Here is a 9,727-nt window from a genome sequence, read left to right on the forward strand (position 1 = left end):
GAAGGGGAAATTGAGTCCGAGGTTTATTGGTCCTTTTGAGGTATTCAGACGTGTTGGGGAGGTCGGTTATGAGCTTGCCTTACCTCCCAGCATGGCAGGAGTTCATCCGGTATTTCATGTTTCGATGCTCGGAGGTATCACGGTGATCCGTCGCACGTGTTGGATTTCAGTTCAGTCCAGTTGGACAAGGATCTATCTTATATTGAGGATCCAATGGCTATATTGGATAGGCAGATTCGAAAGTTGAGGTCAAAGAATATTGTATCGGTGAAGGTTCAGTGGTGGGGTTAGCAGCTCGAGGAGGTGATATGGGAGACCGAGCAGGATATGCGCAGCCGTTACCCTCATCTTTTCACCACTTCAGGTATGTCTATATGCTCAATCTAGGACGAATGAATGTTTTAAGAGAGGGAGGATGTAACGACCTGGCCGGTCATTTTGAGAATTAACGCCCCGATCCTCTATTAACTGTTTTTCCCATGGTTGTTTCTGCTATTGTGAGTTGTTGGTAAGTTTTGTTTGAGTTTCAGAGTGTTTTGGGACACTTAGTCCCTAAATGAGAGCTTAAGCTTTAGAATTTGGACCATAGTCAGAACAGTGTAAAGATGGCTTCGGAATGGAATTTCGTTGATTCCATTAGATCCGTTGGGGGATTTTGAGCTTAGGAGCATGTTCCAATTGTGTTTTGGAGGTCCGTAGCTTATTTAGGCTTGAAATGCCGAAAGTAAATTTTTAAAGTTTCTAGATCGATAGTGAAATATTGATATCGGGGTCGAAATCCGATTCCGAAAGTTAGAAAAGTTTCATAGTGTTGAATGTGACTTGTGTGCAAAATTTAGGGTCAATCGGACATGGTTTGGTTGATTTCGGCATCGGTTGTAGAATTCTTGAGATTTCAAGTTTATTAGGCTTGGATTGGAGGGTGATTCGTGGTTTTTGCATTATTTGATGTGATTTGCAAGTTGGACTGAGTCCGTATGATCTTTTAGGATTGGTTGGTATGTTTGGTTGAGGTCCCGGGGGCCTCGGGTGAGTTTCGGATGCTTGACGGAAGTTGAATTGGACTTAGGAATTTCTGAACTTTGCTGAACCTGTTGGTTTCGCACCTGTGGAGCTAGGATCGCAGGTGCAGTGCCGCAGAAGCAGGTTGGAACTCGCAGGTGCGGAATAAGGCCTATGTGCAATAGGTCACAGATGCGGCTCAAGCACCGCAGAAGAGGGAGCACATCTGCGAAGAGTGGACCACAGGTGTGGCTCTATAACGACTCGGCCGGTTGTTTCATGAGTTACCACTCTATTTCCCCTATTTCTGCTTCTTATTGTCTTGTTCAGCTGTATTATATGTCATCGGGTTGGTTGGTTCGGGTTCGGAGAGGTTTGGAAAGGAATGAGACACTTAGTCTCTTTTGAGTGAGCTTAAGTTAGAAAGTCAACCGGGAGTTGACTTGTAAGCATTCTATCACAACCCAAACCGATGGGCCGCGATGGGCACCCGGTACCTTACTCAACCGAGTACCAACGTAACGTATCTTTCTTATAACATCATCATATACACATGACATACGGGCCTAATAGGCTAACATGATCATTGATAAACTCAAAACATAGGACAACAAGGTCGTACAATCTTTCACGTACATGACATATGTCTACAAGCCTCTAAGAGTGCATAAATGTCATAAAGGTCGGGATAGATTCCCGTCATACCAAATAATACACGTCTAAATCATACTAACCAAACGAGCAACTCCGAAGCAAATGGAGCGCACCAACATCTTCTGCTGAGCTGATAGCCTACTTGGAGGGCTCTCGACCTGTCTATCGGGATCTGCGGGCATGAACCGTAGCATCCCCAGGCAAAAGGGACGTTAGTACGAATAATGTACCGAGTATGTAAGGCGCATAAATAAATACATAAGAGACATGGAAGAAATATAGGGTACATGACTCAACCTGTAAGTCTGAATAACTTGTAAATCACGAAATAATTATAGTATCATGCATATGCGTATGAATGTCATGTCGTGCATAGGTACATGTTTCATAACATCATCAACCTCTGAGGGCATCCCATCATATTATCTTGGCCACTGTGGGCAAAATCATCAATGTATACCAGCTGATCAGGTGGTGGTGCGTATATAATGCCATAACCTTTCCCATGTCCCATATACATATATATATATATACATACATATAAACGCTTATATAACGCCATCTGATCACAGGTCAATGTACATGAATGCAATGCATGAAAAGTACGTTAATAAAATCTTTCGCAATTGTCATAAGACCATTTTGCCTTTGAGTAATATCATAAAGTAACCTCTTTTCAACTTTCGTATTTTTCTGAGACCCATGAACAGATGATAAAATATTATAACACATGGAAATTCAAGAACATATATATTTCTAATACTTCTATGAATAGAGTTATTCATGGAATTTGTGCATTTTTACGTTTCGCTCGTATCGTATGGATCATGCCAAAAGAATAGAAGGGATAGCCTTAACATACCTGTTCCTATTATTATTTGAATGGAATGAAGCTTCTGCTTCTGTGAAATATGAACGAAATTTATACTTGGATTTGAAATTGGAACGAAATTGTCTTCTGCTTCTCACGTTTTTGGCCTTAAGACCAAAGACAGAATGAGATGTAATCTTGTTCCAACGTTCTTTTTGGGTTTTTGCTTCTGTTTCAAGCCTTTGAATGGAATTGAATACTAGATTGCTATATCACATTTATGGTTTGAATGGAATGGAATCAGATTTCTAGTTTCGATTTTTATAATGAAATAGTTATCAAGTCTTATCTTGATAAGACTAAAATTTATTCATTCTTTAGGTGTACACACCTAACCACCATTTGTTATGAGTCACCTCCTAAATTGGTGGCCTTGAGCCATGTGGAGAGTGGGGTGAAGATTAGTAATCTGTACCCACTTATTAGTTAACTGGGTAATATTTTGTTACCCGATAATTAATTAATTACCCGCATAATTTAAAAATTATCTTGAATTGCTTAATATACTACTCTCTTTTAACACACTTTATACACCTTACTATCATGCCTATGGGGTACCTTGTATGGTATTAGTCCATAAATACCAGGTATTTTAGCTCGGGCCGTATTTTATCTCAAAATGCCAAACTTCGACAAATTTCGTTTTCTTCGATATTACTTACCCTCTTACCTTCACGAATTTACTCAGCACTTATAATCCTTATAATCCTCAAATAAATTTTTCCTTGGACTGATGCCAATTACCTTACAACAAATTCAACGTATAATACTACATGGTGCAACACCATCGTAACTTATTACTGCGAAGCGTGACGTCACCATAATGTAATACTGCAAGGCATAACATCATTGTAATATATTACTGCAGGACGTAACATCATCGTAATATATTACTACAGAGCGAAACATCATCGTAATATATTACTGCAGAGCATAACATCGTCGTAATACCGAGGGGCGTAACATTATTCCCCCCCCCCTTTGGAACTTTCGTCCTCGAATGTTGACCGATGCACTTATCATTTTCATAACTTATATCTTCCGGATACTTTAGAACTTCCCTTTCTATCTAGACGACTATTCTGTAAATGAGTCCAAAGTCCAGGGCATCCCCCATTAGGCCTCCTTCTCACACCACAACTTGTAGTCGGAATCCTTCCAATCTTGTAACTGTTGCTACCTTTTATCTTGCAGCCTATATAATTTTAACCTTATAAGAGTTCCCAATCTCTAGGCTTCATATGTAGAGCTTGATAAGATGTCTCTTTGGGCACCTATGAGTATACTGAAGTTCTTTGCTTGGTACATTGTTGAATTCATGAATATTTATCTCATTGCATAGGTCCGTTTAGCCATCCGTATGAATTTACTGCCATAACTCTTAATTTAATTTATCGTTGCTGAGGTCTGCTACCAAATCCCTGTTTACTCCCGTTTGTTATTCCATATGTATAAATTTAAGTCCTTTAATGCTTTCTCATTACTGCTCATCTTTAGAATGACAGCCTAATCTCATCTCATACTTTGTGACTTTTGTCCATCCATTGTTGATTCACCTCAATATTGATCTACAATATACCACTGATAACTTGAAACTTCTTACGTAATACTTTGTCACTAGGGCTTACGTTACATCAAGGAATATTCGAAGTGATTCCCATAATCATATTTCATAGTGTCTCATACTTTAATATACATATTCTATAGCATCCGAAGGTGATTCTCTTACGTGAGTATTTTAATCCCGTACAATTCATGAATCCCTTTTCTTTTTTTTCAAATTATTACTCAATCGAAGGCCCAAACGTCATCATTTATCTATCACAATTACACCCTTATTCTACTATTAGGGAAGTATTCCATCTCTTCTAAATGCTACTTATGGAGAGTAACTCCTTTGAGTCTATTCAGGCTATACTGAGCTTACTATAACATAGAGGATCCATTAGCTCCCTTGTTTTCATGGGCCTAATATTGAGGACTAATCCATTCTCGTCATCTTTCTCACTCGCCTTTTCTCGTTCTTACATCCTGTCATAAAACTTTGTCGCTCTATTATACTTTAGCTTGCAACCTATACATCTCTATTTATACTACTCGTAATCTTCCTTCAACTTGCTTGAATTTCCTTGTATTATTTTAGAATATCAAGCGAAACATCACATCGTCTCTAACTTTTCTTTACTTTCTTAACTAGACCTCTCGATACCTAGAAATCGTTGACTAGAAGATATGCCACTAACGATGCCGCTATCATTCTTGGATATTGAATCCCCTTGCTTATAGCCTTCTATCAGAAGCATAGACTATTCACGATCTTCTGCCTTTGAGTATCTCGTACGTTGTTCACCTTTAACTTACTTACCTTGAAATGTCGCATCGTATCTTCTATCTCTCTCATGACCTCCCTTCCACCTAGGTATAATTCACGTCCATAACTTGAAGCTCTATTATAATACATGCACCTCGGGTACATGCACAATCCCGTGGGAGTTTCATACTGACTTCTTATGAGACTGGTACCCTTCTAATTGGCTTTATCTTAGAGTCATTATAGAGCATAGTTGTTGTGCTATCTCTCTTGCACCTCTAATGTTAAGAGTGATTCTGCTATGTTCTCAGTCATGATTCCTATAACTTCTGGGTTCAATAATCAGATTCCTGATTTACTTTGTTGATGTAACTCTTTAGTTTCCTTCTTCTTCTGATCGGCCTTTATACTCGCTTAAGTTATCTTCCAATCTGCGGCTCATGGTATTAGTTATTACTTTAGCTCTCAATGGACGCTATGGAACATCCATGATACAATCTTCTAACAATTCATTCCTTTGTCTATGACCTGGGCTCAAGTATTTCTTTTATCTTATACCATAATCTTTTACGGCTGTATGATTGTCAACATATATGCTGCATGTATAAAAATCCAAACTCTTAAGTGTGTTCATAACGTCACCAACTCGGGATCATTGATCAAATAATTCCTTGCGTTCCTTCTCAGCTTTCTTTTAACGTAAGCTATTACCTTTCCTGATCTTTCTTCCCCCTTGTTGCGTGCATACTTAGCTTATCTTAGCTCCCACGCATGCCGAAATTTTCGTACAACTCATATGATCTTTGAATATTTCTTTTGATTTTTACTTCCTGTTCACTAGCCACGGTAGATTCCTCTTTCTTATGGAGGACGTACAATGTTGTTGTGAAATTGTTGTTACAAGACCATTTCCTCTTTAGGTCACTGTGCTTAGGTTGAAGCCTTCTTCATCATTTCCTCAGATGGTCCTTCACCGTAGTACTTAGGGAGGATCCTCTGACTCTTGTAAAGATGCGAGCTTATTATATTGTATTCCCGATAGAACTTTAGATGTTTGTGCTCACTTGTAATTATCCTTAGTTACTTACCTCCACACTCATCTGCTCGTACAACTACTTCTAAACTGATGTTTTGACTGTCTTCCCAGTGGAACTATCTTTTATTTCCATAACACTCATACGGAACCTTTAACTATCCCAACTCCTATTGGAATATTTCTCAAGTATTACAATGTCATAACTGCGGGGCTAAATTCACTATATTGGATTTTACTATATTTATCTTGCACGACCTGCTGTCTTGTCTGTATCCTCTTGACTAGCCATAACTAAGCTCTTCCTGAATCAACTGCTAAGTACTTGTTGGCCCATTCTCATATCAATATTCCGCGAAATCTTTCTTGGGTTATTTCCTTGATCTTAACTTACGTCTCGCACTAGCTCCTTAATTATTAATAACATCTCAGGCAGGAACTCTTACTTCTTCTCCTTGACGTCGCGTTTGCATAATGTTCTGGAATCGTAGCATATCTGTAGCATTTGGATAAGTGCAATCTCATCCCTTTCTCATTTTTATTGCATTCTTCCTTTATTATTCCATATTTTCCCCTTTATGGGAGTACTAAGAGTTGGAGCTACGACGACCTGCCTATAGATGTTTCACTTTTTCATCTTCGGCGTCCTTTTACATCATAGATGGCCATTACTCGCCTTGCCGTAATCCTTATGTACCAAGGATAAAAAAATTCCTTACTCACAATGGTGACAATTACTGTAACTGGCACATACATTCCCTTAAGCTTAACTTTACTCCCCTTTCTTGCTTTAGGGAAACGACTTCCTGAATGACCATCCTTTGAATTTTCCATAAATATTCTTTTATTGTCCATTCTATTATCGTCGGAACACGATCTGAAATTCTCATGATGCCGACCGTTATCAAATCACTCAGTCCCTAAGTCATGCTTAGTTTATCTTTTTCACATGCCCATACTGATTTCTATTATTCTGGAGCTTAATTCTCCCTTCTGGTAATCACGTTAGAGTCACAAACTTATTCCCCGAAATGAGGATGTGATTGTATGGTGTCACACCTCCTTTTTACTACACCCCGGGAGGGGTATATAAGGGAGTTTTTTCTAACTTTAAGTGACAATCGAAACGGGATTATTTTATTTAAAATTTATAGTCGTCACTTGGGATAATTTATGGTGTCCCAAGTCACCGGTTCAAATCCTGAATCGATGAAAGATTGACTCTTTTTTACAGTCCGCGAACACAGAAATCCGGGTAAGGAATTCTGTTAACCCGGGAGAAGGTGTTAGGCATTCTCGGGTTCCGTGGTTCTAGCACGGTCTCAACTGTTACAATTGGCCTGTTATCTGATTTAAATAAATGTTTTAGCCTATGGTTCAATTTTAACTTCATAACCGCTTTTATTCATTTTTAAGGAAGATTGCAACATCATTTAAAATATGTCTTGAACCACGTCACATAAATGCACCCGCAGTCCGCAACACATTTTATCTAACGTTGTTGAGATTTGGATTTGGGTCACATAAATGCGCACCCGAGTTTAGGAAGGTAAACTATTAAATAGTGCGCCTAAAGCAACTACGCATTTTAAATCTACGAAGGCCATGGAGATTCAACTAAATGGCATGCCTCGAATTCTAAGGATAAAAATTAATTGAGTGAGGGCCATGGGTTTCGGGATTTTATTTGGCATGACACGCCTCGAATTATTCCAAAGGATTTTATTATTCGAAGTTGTTATGATCGGGTCACATGAAATGCACCCCCGAATTTTGGAATTAGGCATCATAACTATGTCACGGGAACCGTACCCATAGTCACAATGGTTTATTAATCACGCCTACGGCAGCTAATGCACGCTTATGATTCTTCTTCCAAATTTGGAATTTGATGTAAAGTCAAGATTATGGATAATGGGGTCACTATGGAATAATTGTGATTGGGCCTTTTGTAATTAATATGTGTCATTTACTCTTGGCTTAGAGAAAATTACTAGAGCAATTAAGCAAACCTATATAAAAGTGGCAGAGAGGCAGTATCAAAGTCAAACACACAAAAATTATTGTTGCTAAAATTGAATCTAGGATGCAAGAAAATTTGACATTAACGCATCTATGGCGTTCATGAGAGTAGCAGAGGTACAACAACATTCTTCAAAATGACTACTAGATTTTCAACTTTTGAGAAGTAAAAAAAACGACCAAAAGAGAAGGTATCACTTTCTTTGCTTTTGTTGTGCATTTATATTTAACCCATCATTTCAAGAAAGATTAAAATTTGGTTGTTCATTTTACTGTGAGAGAAAGAATCTTTATGAATACAACATAGTATTTTAATATTGGAAAAGCAACAAGAAGTGACTAGAGCAGCATTTCGCATTACACTGGTACAGACTGCTCAAAAGCATCTATTAAGGTGGCAGCCCAAATAACAACTTAAGCCTCAATGCAATTTCATAGGTTTTTCAATTTTCCTAATCAGGCACCATAAGAGATAATATTCCCAAACAGTAATTAAAAGATGGTGTCTTCAACATGAATAAGCATATCAGCTATGACAACACGTTAATCAAAATAAATTGCCTAAAATACTGAGATAGCAGAATTCCAAGTCATGAAACAAACTCACATGAATTAATCAAGGGACCCAACAGTTTTAATCATTAAAATGAAAAGAAAAAAAACAGAATACAAGGGGGATTCCAACTTACCTAATTAAGCAACAGAGAAAATCACTGAAACAGGTCCAAAGAAATCCAAAAGCCAGTTGCTACAATTACAGCTTGATCAACTCCGGAACAATGGCAGAAACAAGGATCTCGACTTGAGTATAACAACCTCCCAAAAGCGAAGCAAAAACAGCCATAGATTCGAACTTCGATAGCTTGTACAAACCCACTAGAAAAAAAGAAGTTGATTTCGAAATCAATTTTCCTTCAATCTTCCTTTAAAAATTCCAATTCTTCTTTTGTTTTTCAAGGTTGGCGATTTCAAATCTTCATTTGAATTTTCTAAGCTTTATTTCAACCGTGTGTTATTTGTGAGGAATGTGTGTGTATTTTAGTCGGCTAAGGTTGGTCCTAGAGGGAAAGGGTCCGATTTTTGTTCTTGTTGATGATGAGAGTGGTCTCTTTCTGGTTCAGCAAGAGATGAGGATGAAGAATGGGGAAACGGCGCTGATATGAGGGAGTCCATTAGCTGCTAGTTTTCCTCCATTGAAGTCTGATCCCCCGGTCTTTTGAGGTGAAGATGAGAGCCAAAAAGGGGAGGGGATGCACCGTGACTCTGGGCCATGTAATTGAAGAGGACTTTGGTTTGGGCCTGGGGAAAATCAGCTGATCTGGCCCAAAATCAAATTCTTTTCCCAATTCTTTCCCTTTTCTTTCTTTTTATTTTCTTTTTCTTTATAAATTAAAGTTAAAAACAAACCTAATAATTCCTAATACAAATTATCTAATCAAATTAACTACTATAAACAATACTTACTACTATCAATTAAAACTAAATTAAAGGAAAATTAACAAAATTCAAGACTAAAATTAAAAAGCAATAGTAAACTATTTTTGTGATTTTTCCAATTCTTATAAAATAACTATTTTACTACTTAATTCAAAAATGCAAAGTTAAATCGTAAATGCAAATACAACATATTTTGTATTTTTCATTAATTAAATAAAATAAACATGCGCAGACAAATGCAAGCAATTAATCAAAAAATGCTACAAAAATCCACGAAATTGCAAACAATGGAAAAAATTATTTTGTTTTGAATTTGTGGGAGTAATTCATATAGGGGAAAAATCACGTGCTCACAGCTGCCCCTCTTTGCTCAAAAACACGGAGAGTTTACGTACAA

At 37.7% G+C, this 9,727-nt stretch overlaps 1 long non-coding RNA gene across 1 annotated transcript; it reads right to left on the reverse strand.

Moving 5' to 3' along the window:
• Nucleotides 1–1,564: 1,564 nt before the first annotated feature.
• Nucleotides 1,565–9,243, reverse strand: LOC142182687 (uncharacterized). The gene is made up of 2 exons (XR_012711622.1): nt 8,583–9,243; nt 1,565–1,828 (listed from the first exon to the last, which is right to left on the reverse strand). It is a non-coding gene; the product is annotated as an uncharacterized LOC142182687 (long non-coding RNA).
• Between the last annotated feature and the right edge of the window lie 484 nt (nt 9,244–9,727).

The sequence above is a fragment of the Nicotiana tabacum genome, chromosome 7 (assembly GCF_000715075.1).
Source record: "Nicotiana tabacum cultivar K326 chromosome 7, ASM71507v2, whole genome shotgun sequence".
Lineage (NCBI taxonomy): Eukaryota > Viridiplantae > Streptophyta > Magnoliopsida > Solanales > Solanaceae > Nicotiana > Nicotiana tabacum.